The sequence below is a fragment of the Macaca fascicularis genome, chromosome 7 (assembly GCF_037993035.2).
Source record: "Macaca fascicularis isolate 582-1 chromosome 7, T2T-MFA8v1.1".
NCBI lineage: Eukaryota > Metazoa > Chordata > Mammalia > Primates > Cercopithecidae > Macaca > Macaca fascicularis.
Window position 1 is genome coordinate 88,107,066 of NC_088381.1, and position 23,092 is coordinate 88,130,157.

Sequence of the window (23,092 nt, forward strand, 5' to 3'; positions counted from 1 at the left end):
GGTCTGTATGTATCCTGGCCTCAAGTGATCCACCCACCTTAGCCTCCCAAAATGCTGGGATTACAGGCATGAGCCACCGCTCCCAGCCCCAGTGGGGCATTTCCTATCAATGTTCTCTCTTGCCTCCAACTGGTAGGTGATAACATGCTCTCTTGGGTTGGTCTTAATCTGTGCAAGATGAAGGATAATCACTCCTTGCATGAACGGGATGCTTTTTTCACTCTGCCAACAGGTCCCTTGCTGGTGGCGATGTGTGGAAGGTAGGAATGTGATTAGTTGTGAAAGAGGTCATGTTCTAGGAATGCAGTAATTATGGCTTAAAGAGTTCAAGAGAAAATATGATTAGAAGATATGTTTTATGTTTATACTACAAAATTCCAAATGGCAAATTCTACATTGCCTGAAAATTAATCATCATTCTCATTTTCTTGCATATTCTGGATAAGACTTGCATTTGTGATCATCATCAACAATGTAAAGTAATAAAGTAACCTTTGAGAGAGTCATTGGGAGTTGGTATTTAGGCCATACAGTGGATAATTCCCTGTCATGGGTAACACTATAACCGGCATTAAATGGCACTAGGAAACTACAGAGGCAAGAAGATACAAATTGTTTCAATTTAAATAGGTTTTGAAGAGCTGTAGCAGTGCTATACACTTTTTTCTTGTGGTTGGAGACATGAAATTATTCAAGAATGGTACTTTTCACAATAAAGAGCATGAAGAAATGATTCCTAGATTTAACAGGAAGAGATGATATCTGGACACCCCAAAGAATCTCCATATACACTGATTGGACAATATAGAAATATATATAGTATCTTTTCTTTTCTCATTATTCTAAAACTTCATTGACAAATCATGATACTTCACTTGGGCTCATAAATTTTGTAATATATTTAAACATGAAACTGTTATATAGATAGGGCCCTCTTCCTCACCCTTCCGCCAAAAAAAATTTAGCCCAGGGCCACACACAGTAGAGGCAACTCTGGTTGTGGCTGTATCCAAGGTAATGTCTCATGTGTTATGTCCTTATTAGGCCCTCGACAAGAACTCACCTCCTTGCCTCCCTCAAGTGCTCAGTCTACCAGGCAGGGTAGACTCAGTTGGTTCTTTTCAAGCCTTCTCCTTCCCATGAAACGAAGTTATGTTATCCAGCAGAGATTCATTGCTGGTGGGGTCAAAAGGAACTCCAGGGCACAGAGTTGCCGTCATTTTCAGCAATGCTTTGATTTAGCGTGGAATTTGTTGATGTTCCTGCCTGCATTCCCTGTATCCTACCCGTAGACCTGCCTTTCTCTCCTCTTCACATTTTTGCACTGGGCTGCACTTCGTTTTCAGAAAGTGGTTCACATCCCGGAGATGTCACTTCCAGGAGCAGCTGGGCTGATTCTTTATAAGAATTATGATTCAGAAACCAGGTAAAGTTTGGATTTAGGGGAAAGGTAAGGGGAAGAGGAAAATGGTGGTATTAAGGCTAAGCAACAGGGGCAACGAGGGAAATGTGAGTCTCATGTTGAGACGGAATAGTCCATTTACCTATTGAAATAGGATTTCAGGAAGTACTAGGATATCCCAGTGTTTCAAAATGTCAGCTCGCCAGCACGAGCATGAGGTTAGTGTTTGGAATTATATCCTTCTAAACTTATTGCATAATCCTATACACAAGGATATAAAATTATTAACTTCAAATAATGGGGTCTTCAGCACATTTATAAGGTGACAAGAAGAAAAGAAAAAAGCAAAATAAGCCTTATTCTATGAATGCTTTTGCATGAGTTTGGCACTGTGCTACCTACTTACTGAGTACACAGTCATTAAAACAAAACAAAAGAAACAGGCTTTGCAACATATCCACAAATGAGATCCAGAGGGGAAAATTGTGATAGGAAGAAGGAAGGTGATGTGATTAGAGCCAGCCCTGGGAACTGCGCTGGAAAGCTGGTCTAGCTAAGGACCAAACATACAGCAAGCAACCGTATTAGAATGATAGAAGAACCGTATTAAAATGATATATTTGTAAGGTTGAGAACAGTTGATACATATAGATCTCCCTTACCAGGGAGGTGCAGCCATCCCGCAGCTGCTGAGCGTTCCCTGTCAAGAATTCACAGGTGCCTTCTTCTCCAGAGCATAGCCTCCAGCCTATGGGGGTCTCCTTGTTGACAATGCCTAAAAGGTTATGTCCTTCCTCAGGAGTAGCCCACAGCCAATGACTGGCTGATATGGATGTGTAAGAACTTAGACCTCTTGCCTCAATCTTACGGCATCTGCATGTTTTAGGGCTCCCCATGGGGTCAGGCTTGCGACTAACCTTTAGCTAAAATCACTTCTTTGTTTAGCTTTTTACGTACAGGTTTCTCCTAAGAGCACTCTTTCAATAAATCACTAAATCAAGAATATGCTCTAAGGAAGGAATAGGGAATTCATTTTTCTTGAAGCCCTCCAAGAGCTGAAGGTCAAGGGCCCAGGTTGGAGATCAGTTTAGGCAGGTGGGCAGGGTAGACTCTAGAATGTCAGGGTAGCATAATGGTTAAACACATAGAATCTGGAACTTCAACTGAAAGTTCCAGAACTTTCATTGAAATTGTACTTCTAACATTTACTAGCTTACCTTAGGTAAGTAACTTCAATTGAAAGTTCCAGAACTACATTAAAATTGTAGTTCTAACATTTACTAGCTTATCTTAGGTAAGTAACCTCTCTGGTTATACCCAGTAGAACTAATACAATGCCTTGTGCATTGTAGGTGTTCAATGTGTATATATCTAGTTGAACTCACAATTTTTTTTTTTTTATGTAGCCTATTCTCATACATTGACTAATATGCCTGTTTTGTTTTGTTTTGTTTTGATAGAGTCTCGCTGTGTTGCCCAGGCTGGAGTGCAGTGGCACAATCTCAGTTCATTGCAACCTCTGCCTCCCTGGTTCAAGCGATTCTCATGCCTCAGCCTTAGGAGTAGCTGGGATTACAGGCACCTGCCACCAAGCCAGGCTAATTTTTGCATTTTCAGTAGAGACGGGGTTTCACCATGTTGGCCAAACTGTTCTCGAACTCCTGACCTCAGGTGATCTGCCTGCCTCGTCCTCCCGAAGTGCTGGAATTACAGTGCCACTGTGCCCGTCCATGACTTGATCTTCCCTGGTCCAAATATTCTCGCCCCTGAATCAGTGATGTTTTCATTACACTATGTTTCCAACTTTCTTTTTCTAAATGTAAATTTAAAAAATGTTTTAGCCTGGGCACGGCGACTCATGCCTATAATCCCAGCATTTTGGAAGGCCAAGGCAGGAGGATCACCTGAAGTCAGGAGTTCAAGACCAGCCTGACCAACATGGCGAAACCCTGTCTCTACTAAAAATACAAAATAATTAACCATGCGTGGTGGCACATGCCTGTAATCCCAGCTACTTGGGAGGCTGAGGCAGGAGAATTGCTTGAATCCCCGAGGCGCAGGCTGCAGTGAGCCAAGATTGCACCACTGCATTCCGTCCTGGGCGACAAGAGCGAAACTCAGTCTTAAGAAAAAAAAAATTCTTTTAGAGATAGGGGGCTTTCTATATTGCCTAGGCTGGCCTTAAACTCCTGGCCTCAAGTGATCCTGTTGCCTTGGCCTCCCAAAGTGCTGGGGTTACAAGAGTGAGCCACTGCACCTGACCTTTCTTGGTCTGTGGTTAGTTGGCCATCTGTCATCAATATCTGAGACTACAGAAGCTCTTGATGAGAGCTTCATGTTTTTTAGCTATTATGGTGGCCTTAAAATGTGTCCACACAGTCACTAATGCTCTTCCCTTCAAAAGGTGAGCTTAATCTCTCTCTCCTTCAGTGTGACTGATCTCAGTGAGAGAATCTGCTGGAAATGAATTCACTTCCAATGAACAGAATGTGATCAAAGTGATGGTATGCCTCTTCTAAAATAGGTCCAAAAAAGGATTTGGCTTTCTCCTTGCTCTTGAGCTCACATCACTTGCTCTGGGGGTAAGCTAGGTGCCACATCATGAGAACACTCAAGCAGCACAATGGAGAGACCCATGTGGGAATTGAGGTCTTCTGCCAACACCAGGAAGGAATTAAGACCTCCTCCCAAAGGTCATGTGGGTGAGCCATCTTGCAAGCAGCTCCTCTAACCCCAGTCAAACCTTCAGATGACTGCAGCCCTACCTGACATTTTTACTGCAAGCTTATGGGAGACCCTGAACCAGAACCTATCAGTTAACCTTCTTCTAAACTCTTGACCTTTAGAAACTGCAACATGATACATATTTGTTGCTTTAACTGCTAAGTTTTAGAGTAATTTGTTTCACAGCAATAGATAATATAGTTATGAAATGCAAGATTTTCTGGTCTGGAATGGCTCATTGTAGTGTTTTTTCCATCTCTCCACTTATATCATTTTTTCTTTATCTAGTAACTAAAGAATTATTTTACTTCCTCTCCCCTTCCCCATCTACAGGCTAATAATTGACCTACTAACTTAGTTAAAAACCATAGACTGTTTATCATTTTAGGACATTTATAAGCTTATGAAATGTATTTGCTTATCCAGTTATCTCCAGAAATATTAGAGATTACTGCTTATTCTGATTATTTTAAGTTCCTCACATAGAAAAAAGACACTATTTAACGTTGTCATGGGTTAGGGTACTAGGCTGGTAAGAATATATGCTGATACATACACTTCCTAGAGGGCAATTTGATAATATGCAGCAAAAGTGCTTAATATATATTTTTTAAATCTTTGACCCCAGGATTTTACTTTTCATAATTTATCCTAAGGAATCAATTTGGCAAATGCATAAAGTTGTATGAATAAGAATGTTCATCATAGCATGATTTATAATGGTAAAAGTAAAAAAAATTCTAAGTGTCGAACATCAGGGATTATTTAAATAAATAGTAGTTTAACAATGAAATAGTATTAAATCCCTAAAGGGATAATAAAGGCCTAAATTTGTTGACATGAAAGAATGTAGATGAATTCAGTGAAAAAAATTTATGGTGTATTTATTACGGTTTCATTTTGTGAAAATACATGCCTACCTTTGTAAATAAAGTTATATATGTATTTTTTCTAATGTATATTTAACTTTCTCATACATGCATATATATATGCATGTAAAAAATCCTGGAAGCATAGATGTCAAAATGTCATTGGTGGTTAACTTTCAGTGATGAGATTTAGAGCAATTTTAATTAATTCATTATTTTCAAATTTATTTGTATTTTCTAATGTTTTTCCTAGTGATTTAATGAATAAAAAGAGCAATACAATTCATTGTAAAAAATTAGGAAAATACAGACGAAAAAGGACAAAGTCATGGTCAAATGTAGTCACACTATTTAAGATTAATCACCCTTAATATTTAGGTGCATACTTTTAGTTTTCTATGTGCAAATATACATACAAACATGTATATGTTAAAAAAATTGGAATCAAATATTATTTACAGGGTTGCCTTATCATTTTGAACTGTAATTTTAAATGTTTGAAATAACATCAATCTCACAGAAAAACTGCAAGTACAACACAAGTAACTCTTGTTTATTCCAGAACGGTTTGAGAATAAGTTACTGAATGCGCCTCCACTCCTGAATACTTTGGTGTGCCTTTCTTGTAACAAGGATATTCTCATATATAACTATCAAAATCAGGACATTACTGTTAACATTTACATTATGCTACCATCTAACTCAGACTCTACTCAAATTTTACTATTTGTCTCAATAATGTTCTTTAGAGCAAAAAGATCCAATCAGAATCATGTGTTTCATTTAGTAGTCATGTCTCTTTATTTTTGTTGGGTATCATACAGTTCCGTAGGCTTTCTTAGATTCATGACTTTGACTCTTTTGAAGATTCCAGTCCAGTTATTTTGTAGAATGTCTCTCAATGTGGGTTTGTCCTGATTAGATTTAGATTCTCCATCTTTGGCAGAGGTGTCACAAAAATGGTGCATGTTCTTCCCACTGCATCCTCTAAGTTTCAATTCAACTTCAATTTAAGCCATTATTGATTATGTTTACTTTGTTCACCTGATTAAAATGAAATCTGCCAGCCTTCTCTACTGAAGTTATTATTTTTCTCTTTGGAACTACTAAGTATTTTGTAGTGGATGCATTTTGAAACTATGTAAGTATTTCAGCTGGGCCCGGTGGTTCAGGCCTGTAATCCCAGCACTTTGGGAGGCTGGGGGGTTGGGAGAGGGTGCAGATCACCTGAGATCAGGAGTTCGAGACCAGCCTGGCCAACACGGCAAAACCTCCTCTCTACTAAAATTATAAATATTAGCTGGGCATGATGGTAGGCACCCGTAGTTGCAGCTACTCAGGATGCTGAGGCAGGAGAATCACTTGAACTTGGGAGGCGGAGGTTACTGTGAGTCAAGATTGCCTCACTGCACTCCAAACTGGGTGACAGAGCAAGACTCCATCTCAAAAAGAAGAAGAAGGAGGAGGAGGCAGTAGGAAGGAGGGAGAAGGAGAAGGAGAAGAGGAAGAAGAAGAAGGAGGAGGAGGAGGAGGAGGAGGAGGAAAAGAAAACTATGTAGGTATTTAAATCCTTATTGTATTTTAAAAGTATTCATTTATTTATATAAGTATGGATTCATGGTTTCTATTTTATTCACTGAGTTATAATTTGTCCCAGATTAGCCAGTGGAAGCTGTTTTATAGGGCTTCTCTGTGTTTTTGATGTATCCCTATTCCTCCTCCTCCTCCTCCTCCTCTTCTCCTTCTCCTTCTCCTCCTTCTTCTTCCTCCTTTTCTTCTTCCTTCTCTCTTCTTCTTCTTCTCTTTGCTCTGTTGTCCAGGCTGGAGTACAGGGGTGTGATCATGGCTCACTGCTTTCAAACTCCTGGGCTCAAGCAGTGCTCCCACCTCACCCTCTTGAGTAGCTGAGACTACAGGTGTGCATGACCATGCCCAGCTAATGTTTTCTTTCTTTTCTTTTCTTTCTTTTCTTTCTTTCTTTTTTCTTTCTTTTCTTTTCTTTTTCTGTAGAGACAATGTCTCACTATGTTGCACAGGCTGGTCTCTGAACTTGGCCTCCCAAAGTTCTGAAATTACAGGCATGAGCCACCATGCCCAGCCTCCCCATCATTATTTAAGTAGTTCTTTGCTTTTAGAAACTACAAGATGGCCCAAGCTCATTTTATACTTTCCTTCTCCTGGAACCAGTCATTTTTCTAAGGTGAGCTGGTTGTGTTTAGTGACGAACAGTATTTTGAAACCTGGATCTGGGTGCTAGGTAGTGCTCATTGCTGATGGGGTGAGAGAGCTCTAAGGCTGTCTCAGTGGACATAGTTGGGAATATGGCAAATAGCCAATCACACACACACTCACACTCACATGTATTTGCATGTATTTTCTCTTTTTTCTTTTCTTTCTTTCTTTTTTTTTTCTTATGAACCTTTTTTATTTCTCTCATTTTTGAGAAAATCTGATCCTTCTGAACCTTGAATAAAGATTTCAAATCTATATGCAGCTACGCATAGGCATTATTGTTTTGCGTATGGAAAAATGAGGGTTCAAGTCATAGAAATATATGATGGCAGAGCAGTGAGGAAATCCTGGGCTATTTTCTAACATGATAGAATAGGGTTTCAGACCTCTTGAATTCAGCAGGGATGTAATTTACAAGTAATTACTCCCTTGAAAATCAGAGTAACCACACTTGTAGTGAAATTCATTCCTGATGGTGCTTGCTGCATTCCATTCTGGTGCTGGAAGCTGGACTGGAGACCGACCATGTTCCTTCAAGGATCCTCAGCAATGTACAAGGGAAGCTCCTTTCTGAGGGAACTGTGCTTGCATGTAGACCTTCACAGTAGTGCAACATAACTTCTCAGAGATCAACATGCCACCATTCAGTGAACCTGGGAATTTCAAGAGGAGGCCAAGTGTCAGCACAGCGGCTACTGAAGGGCAATGCCTGCTTCTTAGGAAAGGCAGTAACTCACTAGAAGCAGGCCCTTCAGATCCACAGGTGGACTGAAATGAGGATTATTCCTCAGCCAGAAAGGACTGGTTGAGTGATTGGAAGGTCCGATGGGTCATCATCCTCTTGTTTAATAGCAACATATGGTATTTCCTGTCCCTGGGAGTGTGGCAGAGCAGAGCACCCAAAGTACAAGTGGTGACCTGGCCACTGATGTGCAGTTTCCCATAGATCTCATTAAATCTGGCCACAAGGGCAGGCACATCCTTCACTTTTCCTTCACTTTGGCCAGCACTTCCTCTGAGAATTCATGTCTTTTAACAAATTTTAATAAATTTCCTTCTGCAGCATTTTTTAGTATCTCTATCAGGGTTTCCAACATTATTTGACTGGATATAGATTATAATAGTTAAATTAGTGCAGGCTATGCTTTCTGGATTCATGATTTGAGAAAAAAATGGACATAGCTTTTGCCACCTGGTTCTGATTCAGAGTTCACACCACAAAGAAATGGGATGCTTTCCTGGAGAGAACCTGTCCTTTGAGTAGGGCTTCTTCTCTTAATGTAGAACAGATTTTGAAAGACTCAGGGCTATTCAGTTTGTAGCAAACTGCAAAAGTAAGAACATAGGTATCTTTGGTGAATTTCACACTTTGATTTTTCATCTCTATCAATACTTCCAAAGCACTTTTATATCTGCCTTTGACAACTAACATATCCATCAAAATATTGAATGATGTGGACTCTGAGAAGGAACCTCATAAATGCTGGTCTTTCATGAGCTCCTCAAGATCCAACCCATAACACAGACTCATGACAAATGGTCCAAACTTATACTCCTCCAGAGTGATATTTCCGTTCTCTGCATGGTACCTGTAAATGACATTTTTAGCCAGCTTCACATGGTCCTGGGACCCACACAAATGAAGTAAGGTTATTGACTCCTCCTTCAAGATGAGCTTGTCAATTTTTCTTCCAAATTTCTAAAATAGGTTTCTTTAGTGCCACGAAGATTACACGCAACAGCCACCTTCTTATGCTGAAATTCTTTTAATTTCACAATACTGTCTGTAAGTAGGTATCTGTTAGCAGCCACAGGCAAAGCTGGAACCTCCCACCCCAGGATACACTGAAATCTGCGGTACCTGCAGAAGAGCTCGATTCAAGGGCCTAAGTGCAGCAGCCATACTCACATGTATTTTCTTTTTGTAACTATATTGAAAACCATACATTTATATCAATATCTCAATTCAAATCCAACCCCACAACCTCATATTAGGTTTTCTCTTTCCATATTTGTATCTTAATTTTCTCATTTATAACTTTTTGATTTGTACATTTCTTCTCCCATATTCTTTAATATAGTTGCTTATTCCATCCATCTTCAGTATGTAACCAATCTCACCTTGCTGCTGTCGTTCCCCCTCCCATGTGGATGCCCTTTACCCACTCTGGCTCTGACACTCTGTGCCAGGGCTGCCCCTCTACATAGGTGTCCGCCATTTGGGCCTGGATATCTCACACTAGGCAACCCCTCTGAGTGGATGTCTCCTTTACTTGCTCAGGCTGTGACTCTGCCAGCTGGGTTCCTCTCTCAGCCCCCTCAGACATCCCCCACCATGGACACATCTTTATCTTTCTTGGGTTCTGACTTCTTATTCCCATGCCAGACGGCCCCTCCTCATCAATGTCTATGACCTTGCTCTACCCCACCTGGTGGCTTTAGGACTAAATTGTTTAGAAAGGGAAGGGAGGGAAAGAGGACTTATATCTTTTGAAAATTCTGTTATATAATAGAATTTTCCACATTGTTGAGTAGTCATTAAAAAGTTTTACTAGATATATTTTATTCTATTAATGTAATGTGATAATTATTTAAGTATTCCCTCTTTTGAACATTAAGGTGATTTCCAACCAAAAGTAATTTGGGCCACGTGCTATGGCTCATGCCTGTAATCCCAACACTTTGGGAGGCTGAGGCGGGTGGATCACAAGGTCAGGAGTTCGAGACCAGCGCAGCCAACATGGTGACACCCCATCTCTACTAAAAATACAAAAATTAGCCGGGCGTGGTGGTGACTGCCTGTAATCCCAGCTACTTGGAGGCTGAGGCGGGAGAATTGCTTGAACCCAGGAGGCAGAGGTTGCAGTGAGCTGAGATCGCGCCCCTGCACTCCAGCTTGGGCGACAGAGCAAGACTCTGTCTTAAATAAATAAATAAATAAATTGCAGGCTGTTTTCCCTCACACAAATTCCTTCTAGTGGAATTTGTTTCCCCCCACCACTGTTTGACTCCATTCCAAGTCCTAAGAGGCACTATTACCTCTTGCCTCAGTATCTCTAGGGAAGGTGTCCTCTACTCACTAATTCATCAAAGGTCTGTTGACTTTACAACATATTAAGGTTTAGCTGAACTCCACCTCCCTCCCCTCTTCTACTCCTAATATAGCTATATTTCAGTTCTCTTGTTTACTTTGCTAACTTAATACTATACTAATCATTTTAATATCTTTTTCAGGTAGGCACTGTGTATTTTGAGTTCCTACTTTGTAAAATAAGAATATTAGCATCCTTATCTTTTCCTTCACTCTCTTTTCCTCTACTCTCTTTTCCTCTGTGTCCCACCTTCAGTTAACTATACTTTACTTTTACATTGACTTGACTGTTAATATTAATATTTAATTCTGTAACCAAAATTAAGACTTAAGTTTATTGACTATAAAAGTTGAAAATTGATACAAAATATTTATATTCTTTTATTATTTATTTAATTTTGAGACAGGGTTTCACTCTGTCATCCAGGCTGGAGCATAGTAGTGAGATCTCAACTCACTGCAACCTCCACCTCCCCAGCTCCAGTGATCCTCCCACCTCATCCTCCCAAGTAGCTGGGACTATAGGCATGTGCCACCACTCCAGGCTATTTTTTGTGTTTTTTTGTGGAGACATGGTTTTGCCATGTTGCCCACACTGGTCAAACTCCTGCGCTCAAGCGATCCTCCCCGCTCAGCCTCCCAAAGTGCTGGGATTACAGATGTGAGCCACTGTGCCCAGCCTATGTTATTTTATGTTTAGTTTTTAATTTTTGTGTGTACACATTTAGTTTTATTGTAACAAAGCAACTTGTACACTTTTAACATTTAAAACTGAGCATCATCTTTTCTTTCCAGTGAAACAAAAAGAAAATTTAAAAATAAACAGGAACAAAATTACAATCAAGAATGTCAATTCCAAATAAGATCCTACAGGTTCTGCTGATTCTCCCATTGAGGGGTAGGGCTTAGGTCATCATGAGAAGAGAATTTTAAAAGTGTCATCTTAAACTGCAAGGACATCTGTCAAACATCACAAACAGCCCAAAGGAGAAGCCATGCTGTCAAAATGCCCACTTAACCCGGCCAAACATGTCAAAACCACCCTTTGCTGACCTTCTAAAACCCCATTTTTTAAAAGCTTTTTTTTTTTCTTTTTTTAAACGAAAGAAAGTAGACAGATACATGTTGGTAAATGCTAACTGTCCACATTCACATAGAGACACAGTGTACTCTCTGAGCCCAATATATTCAGAAAGTAGGAAAGAAGCTAGACTTCTGTGCACTGCCATGCAGGGCCCTCGCACCCTCCAGCTTCCAGCAGAGCAAAAGGAGCAGGTTTTTCTTTTTTCCCACAGAGCTCAGTGGTGTTGATTCTATACAGTTTTTGCTCACACAGGAAGGGATAAAAGTGAATTTAGAATAGAAAGGGGATAGAGGCTCTTCTCCCATTGTATTCTGCTCAAGGTATTTCCCCCCAAAATGTTGAAAACCATGTAGTAGAGAAAAGGGACCACAAGAACAGGGTTACTGAGCACAAGAAGCGGGGTGGGGCAGGGGGAAGACTGCAACTTGCTCCCAGGAACTGGAGAAAATTTCTTTAAAAGGAAGGTTGGAAGCCATCAGTGTTCTATTAGTCATCTTCTCCATCCTCCTCTCCTTCTTCTTCATCACCATCCTCATCTTCTTCACTTTCATCCTCATCTTCTTCTTCAATATCTTCTAATTCTTCCTCCTCCTCCTCCTCGTCGTCTTCTTCTCCTTCTCCATCATCCATATTGGGAACCAAGTAGTACTATAATGGGTTTGGCCAAATATCATCTTTGATGACCTCTCCTAACTCATCAGCACCTTCATCAGAATGGTCAGTAAACCAGGTAGAGAAGCTCTCTGGTGCCTCATGCTGCCTCTTCCTGCTGACTTTATTCTGCATCTGACTTCAATATTTCGTCAAACTTTTTCCAAATTTCCATTTGATTTCAGTGGACTTTGCAGAAGGATCACCACTCTCATTCAGATGAAATTCTTTGGAGAGAACTTTGTTTTCAAAGTAAGGATTTTCATCAAAATAAAAATCTGTTCTGTAATCTAATTTAATATTTTCAAATTCTGTCATTTCAACTCTGATCAAATAATGCAGTGCCTCTTTGCCCTCCTCCCCAAGCAGTGCAGACACTTGGAGATGATTGACAAATGTTGTTGCCCCAAAATTTGGGATCTTGACAATCAATTTTGACCTCTTCTGAAAAAATGCTTGGAGGCATTTTTATTATTTCTGTTCTACTTTCAAAATCTCCTCACTGGCTTGTTCATTAAGTCTACTTCTTTTTGTACTTCATCAACATGTTCAATTGCTTCTTGCTGTTCTTTTTCTCCCTTCTCTGGCAAGCCTACAGAGACTGATGTCTCCTCCAGTCTCAGAGCAGGAGGTAGTCTTGATTCCTTCTTTTAAGGTGGGAGTGGAGACTGGCATTTGGGGGCCATGCTGCTAGGGAAGTCTAAGAACCAGACCACAAGTCTCCTCACTTGTCAGGAAGCATGCAGAAAACTGTCTACATCATTCGAAATATCCAAACAATGTTTTCTGGAAGTCCAATAACACCATACAGCTTAAAATAACATTATGTGTTTCCCTTTTTTTTTTTTTTTTTGAGACGGAGTCCCGCTTTGTTGCCAGGCTGGAGTGCAGTGGCACAATCTCTGCTTCACCGCAATCTCTGCTTCCCAAGTTCAAGCGATTCTCCTGCCTCAGCCTCCCAAGTAGCTGGGACTACAGGCGCCCACCACCATGCCCGGCTAATTTTTGTATTTTTAGTAGAGGCAGGGTGTCACCATGTTGGCCAGGATGGGCTCAATCTCTTGACCTCATGATTCCCCCTGCCTCAGCCTCCCAAAGTGCTGGGATTACAGGCAGGAGCCACTGCACTCGGCCTATTGTTACCTTTTTAATTTTCTTACACTGTAAGAAAATTGTGCAAGCTGTATATCCTCAAACTCATCTATCTTCTCAATAAAGTTGTGTTTCCCATTAGGTACTTGCATTTTCCTAGAGATTTTTGTCCTTCAGCCTCTGCCTCAATAAGTCTGCTCTGCAGCTATAATCCTGTAATTAGTGTTACCCAGATCCCATGTTTTCCTTTTCTTTGGTCTACTCTTCTCTGTTTATTCCTAATTTTTTTGGAGCATATCCCCAAGTACATTCATAAGAAAGTGTGCTTGGGAGGTACATTTTGTGTGTTCTTCCATATCTGAAAATGTATTTATTCTATTCTCTGATTTGATTGATAATTTGCCTAAGTATGGAATTATAGAGTTACAATTCCTCTGCAGAATTGTGAAACCGCATTGCTTTAGAGTCATCTGGCATCCAGTTCTATTGTTGAGAAGCCTGATGCCATTTTGAATCTTTGTAAATGATGTTTTCATTCTCCTAGAAAGCTTACAGAATCTTTTTATGTCTGTATTCTCAATTTTCACAGTGACGTGCTTAGGTATGAGTCATTGTATCCTGCACTGGGGATGGGAGTGGGGTTAATTTGGAAACTCAAATTTTCGGGTATGGGAAATTTACTTCTGTTTCCCTCTCTCCTCTTTTCCTGGAACTCTATTAGTCAAATATTGAATCTCTTGGATTGCTCTACTATATTATCTTTTCTTCTGTTTTTCTCATTTGGAAGTCATTTCTTTGACTTTATCTTTTGAACCTAATACTAATTCTTCCAGTCCTGACATTTTATATATTTTCGAGTATTTGTTCTTTTTTGGTTTCCTTTTACAAGTTTTTGTTTGTTTTGAAAACAATAGTTCCCCAAATAACTTAGAATACTAGAGGTTATTAATAACTAGAGGTTATTAATGCTTTTATCCTCTATTCTCTACTTTGTGATGTTTCTTTCACTTTGTGTTTTTAAATTACAATCTTCAAATAATTATGGAGACAGTTGAGTATGTGCGGAGAATGGACCTTGCAAACAAATAAAACCAATTTTGTAGACTTTGACCAATAAATTTCTCTTTAAGGTAAAGATAACTCAATGTTGTTAAAATTATATACACACATACAATTCTAAGCACATGGTAGGGGCTGAATTTATGGTAGGTCCAGTATTTTCTCTTTTATGAATCAATTTCTCAAAAATATTAAAACTGGCCAGTGCAGTGACTCACACCTGTAATCCCAGCACTTTGGGAGGTGAAGGTGGGCGGATCACCTGAGCCCAGGAGTTTGAGACCAACCTGGGTAACAGGAAGATTCTGTCTCTACAAGAAAAAAAGAAAGAGAAGAAAGAAAGGAATAAAGGAAGAAAGAAAGAAAGGAAGAAAGAAAGAAAGAAAGAAAGAAAGGAAGGAAGAAAGGAAGAAAGAAAGAAAGGAAGAAAGAAAGAAAGAGAGAGATAGAAAGAAGAAAGAAAGAAAGACAGGAAAAGAGAAAGAAAGAAAGAGTAAGAAGAAAGAGAAAGAAAGAGGGAAAGAGAGAGAAAGAGAAAGAAAGAAAGAAGAGAGAGAAAGAAGGAAAGAAAGAACGAAAGAAAGAAAGAAAGAAAGAAGGAAAAAGAAAGAAAGAAAGAAGGAAGGAAGGAAGGAAGGAAGGAAGGAAGGAAGGAAGGAAGGAAGGAAGGAAGGAAGGAAAGAAGGAAGGAAGGAAGGAGAAAGAAAGAAATGAGCTGGCGTGGTAGTTCATGCCTGTGGTACCAGCTACTTGGGAGGCTGACGTGGGAGGATCACTTGAGCTCAGGAAGTTGAGACTGCAGTGAACTATGATTGTGCCACTGCACTCCAGCCTGAATGGCAGAGCGAGACCCTTGTCTTAAATGATGATGATGTTAAAACCTCCAGTATCTACAGTGTGTGTGAGATGTGCCACCAGATGGCGCCATAATTGAAATTGTAACATGGAAGAACTCCAACTGCTTTAATATTTCTGCAGATTTCTGGTGAGGCTTTTGTCCTTGTGATCTGCTCTGCTTTTGGGATACTCTTTTTGCATGTGAGGTCCCATGTTGACCCCATTCCTGAAACCCAGCTCCTTTCTTAACTCTCTTATTTATACCTGCCCCATTCTGCTACACACACCCCAACTTAGGTAAAGTCTTCAGTAGATTTGGAAGTTAAAGAGTAAATGAGGGTTTATATTTTTGTGTTGAGAAAACTTTTTATTTTAACCAGATTCATTGCCACAGTTCTGGAGGCTGGGAAGTTCAATATCAAGGTGCCGGCAGATTTGGTGTCTGTTGAATGCTCACTCTCTGCTTCAAAGATGGTGCTATCCAGCTGTATCCTCACATGGCGAAGAGGCAAACAATTTCCTTGAAGATTCTTTTCTAAGGGCACTGATGCACTCATGAGGGAAAGCCCTAATGATCTACTTATCTCCTAAAGGCCCCACCTCTTAATGTTAAATTGGGTATTAGATTCCGACATATAAATTTTGGGGCAACACCAACATTCAGACCTCAGCACTACTAAACAATGGCTATAAAGTATTCAATAGATGATAATTATTACTATAACGAGATTCTTTGACTCCATTTTAGCCCTAAGATCTTTGAATTCTTGACGAGGAAGAGATATAAAATAAAAGAAGTAGAAAGCCTGGTGACTGACTTCTCAATTTTCATTCTCTGCTTATTGATCTAAACCAATCATGACAATCCCTCACAATAGTCAGTAATTGGTTTAGGGATAAGAATTCGTAAGCCAATTTGGGGCAATGAAATGTAGAAAATGCTTAAAAAGAACTTTTACCAAAAAAAGTTCCCTTCTAACTAAGGGCTAGGACTATGAAAAACCCATTTGTATGTAGCTAGACACAAAGACTCACGTTGTCTTGGTTACAGCTAACAGTCATTTCATGACTATTAAGGAAATTCACTTATTACTTAGTCTTCCTCTTTGGATGGATTTCTGAGGGTTTTCTACGTAAATAATTATGTGTCATCTGTAAAATAATTATTTTCTAAATTATATGGTTTTTTAAAAAAAAATGCTATAATGAACTGGCTAGATCTATAATGCAATGTTGAATAGAGGTGATAAAAGTGAATGTGTTTACCTTGACTTCAATCTTAAAAGAGCATTAGTTGAGGTTTTTTGTAGATGTCCTTTATCAGATTGAGAAAATACCCTGTCATTCCCTGTTTGATAATTGTTTGTAGAATAAACCAGTGTCCATTTTGACAAATGGGTTTTTTTTTTTCAATTTTTAAAAATTGTGGTCAAATACACATAACATTTACCATCTTAACAATTTTTTTTTCTTTTTTCTTTTTTTTTTTTTTTGAGATGGTGTTTCGCTCTTGTTGCCCAGGCTGGAGTGCAATGGCACGATCTTGGCTCACTGCAATCTCCACCTCCAGGGTTCAAGCAATTCTTCTGCCTCAGCCTCCTGCGTAGCTGGGATTACAGGAGCCCTCCACCATGACTGGCTAATTTTTTTGTATTTTTAGTAGAGATGGGGTTTCACCATGTTGGCCAGACTGGTCTCGAACTCCTGATCTCAGGAGATCTGCCTGCCTTGGTCTCCCAAAGTGCTGGGATTACAGGTGTGAGCCACCACACCCAGCAGGTATTAGATACATTTATAGTGTGTAACTATCACCACCATCTATTCCATAACTCTTTTCATCTTAAGAAACTAAAACTGTATACTCATTAAATAGTAACTCCCCATTTCCCCCTTTTCCCAGCTCTTGGCAACCACTATTCTACTTTCTTTAACAAAGGACTTTTTCTGTATCATTTGAAGTGGTCATATGGTTTTTCACTTTTATTCCATTAATAAAGTGGATTATATTGATTCATTTTTATATGTTAAATCAACTTGCATTCTTGAACGAATTCTCTTTTTTCTTTTAAAAGGCAGGGTCTCACTCTATTGCCCAGGCTGGAATGCAGTGGCATGATCATAGCTCACTGTAACCTCAAACTCCTGGGCTCAAGCAATCCTCCTATCTCAGCCTCCCAAGTAGCTAGGACTATAAGTGTGCACAACTAGGCCTGGCTAATTTTTTTAAAAATTTTTTTGTAGAAATGGGGCCTTCCAATGTGGCCTATAGGCTGATCTCAGACTCCCAAGCTCAAGTGATCCTCCTGCATAGGCTCCCCAAAGTTTTGGAATTACAGGCATGAGCCACCTGTCTGGCCCCTTGGGTGAACTATATTTGGTTATGCTGTATTATCCCAATAATATATTGCTAGATTTTATTTGCCAATATTTTATTAAGGAGTTTTGCCTCTGTGTTCATGAGGGTTGCATATAATTTCCTTTTTTTAAAAATGTGTTTGTCAGGTTTTGGCATCGGGTTATCCTGGCTTTGTAAAATGAGTTGGGAAGCATTCCCATTTCTATTTTATGAAAGATTTTGTATTGAGTTGGTTTTATTTATCTCCTAAATGTTTGAAAAAATTCACCAGTAGTGCTATCTGGATCTAACTTTTTCTTGTTGGTAAGCTTTAAATTATGAATTTGTGTAGTAGATATATACCTATTCAGATTTTCTGTTTCTGCCTGTGTCTATTTTAGTAATTGATATCTTTTACAACATTTGTGTATTTCTTATTTCTTACAATTATTGAAGAAGTTGTGCAAATGTTGTCCCTTGAAAAATAATATGCCTTCCCCTCCATACTTTTTTCCCTCTGGCTGTTTTAAAGATTTATCTTTTTGGTTTTTATTAGTTTTCCTACGACGTTGTTAAATGTGGTTTTCTTTCTGTGTGGTTTTTAGCCTTTTTTGAAACTATGGCTTCATGTATTTCTACATTTTAGAAATATTTCAGCCAATTTTTTCAGCCAACTTTTCATAGACTACTTCTTTCCTATTCACTCTCCTCTTTTCTCTGAGACCTCGATTATGTTGGATATGTTATCATAAGTATGTTGGATATCATATGTATGTTGGATATGCCCCATATGTCTCTCACATTTTTTTCTCAGCATTTTTCATGCTTTAAAAAAAAATTACTGGTTGTTTTATTCTAATCAATTTTCCAGATCTCTCTCTCTTTTTTAAAGTTGTGTCTATCTGTTTTTAAACCCATGCACTGGGCTTTTTATTTCAGTTGTACTTTTTAGTTCTGGCATTCCATCTGTTTCTTTGGCATTGTTTCTTATTGCCTGCCAAAATTCTCAATCTTGTTACATTAGCTATTTTGTTACTGCATAACAAATTACCACAAACTTATTGGCTTAAAACAACACATATTTATTATCCCACGGTTCTGTGGGTCTGAATTTTGGGTGCAGCTCAACTGGGTTCTCTGCCCAGTATCTAACAGCTGAGTTGCATTCTTATCTGGAGGCTGTGGGGAAGAATTTGCTTCCACGCTCATGCAGGTTGTTGGCAAAATCCAGTCTTTTTGGTTATAAGGCTGAGGTCCTTGTCTTTTAGTTGGCTGTTGGCCAGGGGTCACTCTCAGTAACCTGAGGCCATCAGCTGTTCCCTGCCATGTTGTCCCCTCCATCTTTAAAGCCAGCAATGGAGAATCTCCTTACATCAAATCCCTCCCACACTTCAAATTATTTTTTTTTTCAGCAGCCAGTCCACCTAATTAGGTCAGGCTCACCAAAGATAATATCCCTTTCTTAAATTCAACTGTTCCATAAACCATAACATAATCACAAAATAACTATCCCATCATATTCACAAGTCTTGCTGCACTCAAGGGGAGGAGACGATGTGGGCACATATAACAGGAGTGGGCATTTTGTAGGTCATCGTGTAGGAGCAGGACTAGACTACCACACTGGTCTTTCATGTATTTCAACATAGTCATTTAAAAATTCTTGTCTAATAATTTTTTTCTGGATTATGTGGACATCATTTGCTTTCACTGTCTCTTGTTCTTGGCTTTCATTATGACTTATCTTCTTATATCTTTGATTATTTTTCATTGTATGTTGAGTGTGGCATATATAAAATTATGAAGATATTTGAGGACCTGAAAGATGTTATTTTCTTCCATGAAGTTTCTACCACTGTCCCTGCCCCACCACCACTACCACCCACTGTTGCCCAGGCTGGAGTGCAGTGGCACGATCTCAGCTCACTACAACCTCCACCTCGTGGGTTCAAGTGATTCTCCCCCGAGTAGCTGGGATTACAGGCACGTGCTACCATGCCCAGCTAATTTTTGTATTTTTTGTAGAGACAGGGTTTCACCATGTGGCCAGGCTGGTCTCGAACTACTGACCTCAGGCGACCACCCACCTTGGCCTCCCAAAGTACTGGGATTACAGGTGTGTGCCACCGCTCCCGGCCTCTCCGTGATATTTTTCTTTTGAAGCTTGGACCATTAGCAATCCTAATTGAGTTTATTCATCAGAATTTTACATGCCACAGGGCTGGGATTTATTCTCTGTGATGGTAGGCCTTTTTCTGGCTCCTTCTTACTCCTAAGATATAGCTGTCAGCATTCTAATTAAAAGCCTGGGACACTATCAGATGTCTCCTCATTCTTGTCTTAAACTTTAATTTTTGTTTCCTCAGCCCTATGGTTCTTATCAAAGCTCTTGTCAGCTTCTCATTTGCCACTTTTGAAATTGACATTGACTTGAAGTGGGGGAAAGCGACCCCAAATACCAGGCTCAGCCTCCCTGCTCCTGAATGCTGGTTACTCAGTTCATCATTACACTGGTGCCCTCTCATGCCTTCAGAAAGATTCAAAAGTATTTGTGTTCAGCTCTTCATTATTGTAGCAAGAAGTGGGTATGAAACAACCTATTCCACCATGCCAGAAGCTGCAATAGGAGAATTTCAAACTAGCGGTGACCTATTGGGCTATACTTTAAAAATCAATAGTGTTGGATTTTTACCTCACATCACACACTAAAAAATATATCATATGAATTAAATGTTCAAAACATAAAGAATTTAGAAAACGTTATAAAAGTACATGCAGAAAAGGTTGGAAAATGTATTTGTAATGTTAAGGGATATTGCAAACCATTGTTCATAATTTATTATATAAACTTTAAGACTTCTAAGGTGACAAAAATATTACAAATTTGTAAAAGAAACACCTGAATAAGATAAATATTTGCAGCATCTACTAGAAGAAGAATTAATTTTTGTTGTATAAGTGCTCCTAAAGTCAATAAATATATAAAGACATGCAAAAGATATGAATAGGAAAATCACAAAAGGAAATAAATTGCTAGTAAACATATGAGATGTTTAATCTCATTAATAACCAGACCAATATAATTTTATATCTACTAGAAAGGAATATGATATATCTGATAATGTTAGAAGGATTTAGAGATTCTGTTAGACTATGTTTTGATACAGGTTTTTGGAAAAAGATTGTCAATATACATCAAGTTTTAAAATGCAGATTTACTGATTCCAGAACAACTTTTTTTTTTTTTGGTGAGATGGAGTCTTGTTCTGTTGCCCAGGCTGGAGCGCAATGGCACGATCTGGGCTCACTGCAGCCTCCGCCTCCCGCGTTCAAGCAATTCTCCTGACTCAGCCTCCTGAGTAGCTGGGATTACAGGCACGCACCACCAAGCCCGGCTAATTTCTGTATTTTTAGTAGAGACGGGGTTTCACCATCTTGGTCAGATTGGTTTCAAACTCCTGACCTCGTGATCTGCCCACCTCGGCCTCCCAAAGTTCTGGGATTACAGGCATGAGCCACTGTGCCCGGCCAATTCCAGAACAATTTTAAACATATTGAAACTGAAGTATAACACAGTTATAGAAAAGTACACAGAACATACATGTACATTTTGGTGACTCTCACTAATCAAATACTCACGTAACCCGTGAAGTTTGTTTCTAGGGCTCTATCCTTAGGAAATATTTCCAAAGGCAAACAAATAGGCTTATAAAAAGCTGTTACCTTCAGCATATTTAAGTACTGTTTGAATGTTTTTAAATTCCAATTTTATTTAAATTTAATTTCAAAGACTTTTTCTTTTTCTTTTCTTTTCTTTTTTTTTTTTTTTTTTTTTTTTTTTTTGAGATGGAGTCTCGTTCTGTGGCCCAGGCTGGAGTGCAGTGGCGCGATCTGGGCTCACTGCAACCTCTGCCCCACTGGTTCATGTGATTCTCCTGCCTCAGCCTCCCGAGTAGCTGGGACCACAGGTGCATGCCAGCACACCCTGCTGATTTTTTGTATTTTTAGTAGAGACGGGATTTCACCATGTTAGCCAGGATGGTCTCCATCTCATGACTTCATGATCCGCCCACGTGATCTGCCTGCCTGGGCCTCCCAAGGTGCTGGGATTACAGGCGTGAGCCACCGCACCCAGACTTCAAAGACTTCCATTTGATCCCAGGTCTGTTCTGAATAATGAAGGGAAAGATATAGTCTATTCTTGTTAGAACTTTATTCATTTATTTATGTATTTTTAACTTATTTTAGGTTCAGGCTACATGCGCAGATTTGTTATATAGGTAAACTTATGTCATGGGGGGCTGTTGTAATAGATTATTTTGTCATCCAAGTACTAAGCCTAGTACCCAGTGGTTATTTTTTTTCTGCTCCTCTCCCTTCTCCTACCCTCCACCCTCAAGTAGGCCCCAGTGTCTGTTGTTCCCTTCTTTGTGTTCATGAGTTCTCGTCACTTAGTTCCCACTTATAAGTGAGAACATGCAATATTTGGCTTTCTGTTCCCGTGTTAATTTGCTAAGGATAATGGCCTCCAGCTCCATCCATGTACCCACAAAAGACATGATCTCATTCTTTTTTTATGACAGCTTAGTATTCCATGGTGTATATGTACCACATTTTCTTTATCCAATCTGTTATTGATGGGCATTTAGGTTGATTCCATGTCTTTGCTATTGTAAATGGTGCTACAATGAACATTTCATGTGCGTGTGTGTGTGTGTGTGTAGATGGAATCTTTGCTCTATCGCCTGGGCTGGAATGCAGTGGTATGACATCTCGGCTTGCTGCAATGTCCGCCTCCCGGGTTCAAGTCATTCTCCCACCTCATCCTCCCAAGTAGCTGGGACTACAGGTGTGTGCCACCATGCCCAGCTAATCTTTGTAATTTTAGTGGAGATGGGGTTTGACCATGTTGGCCCAGCTAGCCTTGAACTCCAGACCTAAAGTGATCTGCCCGCCTTGACCTTCCAAAGTGCTGGGATTACAGGCATGAACCACCGCACCCAGCTGCATGTGTTTTTATGGTAGAATGATTTATTCATCTGGGTAAATACTCAGCGGGATTGCTGGGTTGAATGGTAGTTCTGTTTTTAGCTCTTTGAGGAATTACCACGCTGCTTTTCACAGTGGTTGAACTAATTTACACTTCCATCAACAGTGTGTAAGTGTTCTCCTTTTCTCTGCAATCTACTCAGCATCTGTTATTTTTTGACCTTTTAATAGCTATTTGAAACTGTATAGTGTATTAACTATAGCCATCCTACCATCATATAGAACACTAGAGCTTATTCCTCTTCTCTAGCTGTAATTTTCTTGAGATATAAAAGTCCAAGGGAAGCAGCAGGGACCTCTCACCTGAAACAGAGGCGATGGGTGATGCCGGAAGCAGCAGCTCCTGTGTGAACAGGCTCAAGATATCCTCTGACAGAACAGTTATGGATATGACCGCTGGACAAGGAGCGCAGCAGGAAGAACTCAAAGGGCCTGTAAGGATGCATGAAGGTAGCAACCCCAGGAAATTCATAAGTTACCGAAGGACGTTAAAGGAAAAGTACATTCCTATCTGGGGATATGGACGTTTGAAGTCTTTAAGTGTTTTTTAAATGAAGGTGTAGCCTTATTTTATACTTACAAGCTGTTGAAGCCTGGACATGTTACTTTCATAATTTGTGTTCTTACTGTGAGAATGAGGTCAATGTGTAATGGACTGCACATATTG

General features: G+C 39.6%; 2 pseudogenes; both read right to left on the reverse strand.

Annotated features, from left to right (window-relative positions):
• Positions 1-7,774: 7,774 nt before the first annotated feature.
• On the reverse strand, positions 7,775-9,130 carry LOC102147195 (pentatricopeptide repeat-containing protein 2, mitochondrial pseudogene; annotated as a pseudogene).
• Positions 9,131-11,819: 2,689 nt separating this feature from the next.
• On the reverse strand, positions 11,820-12,739 carry LOC102115037 (protein SET pseudogene; annotated as a pseudogene).
• Positions 12,740-23,092: the final 10,353 nt, after the last annotated feature.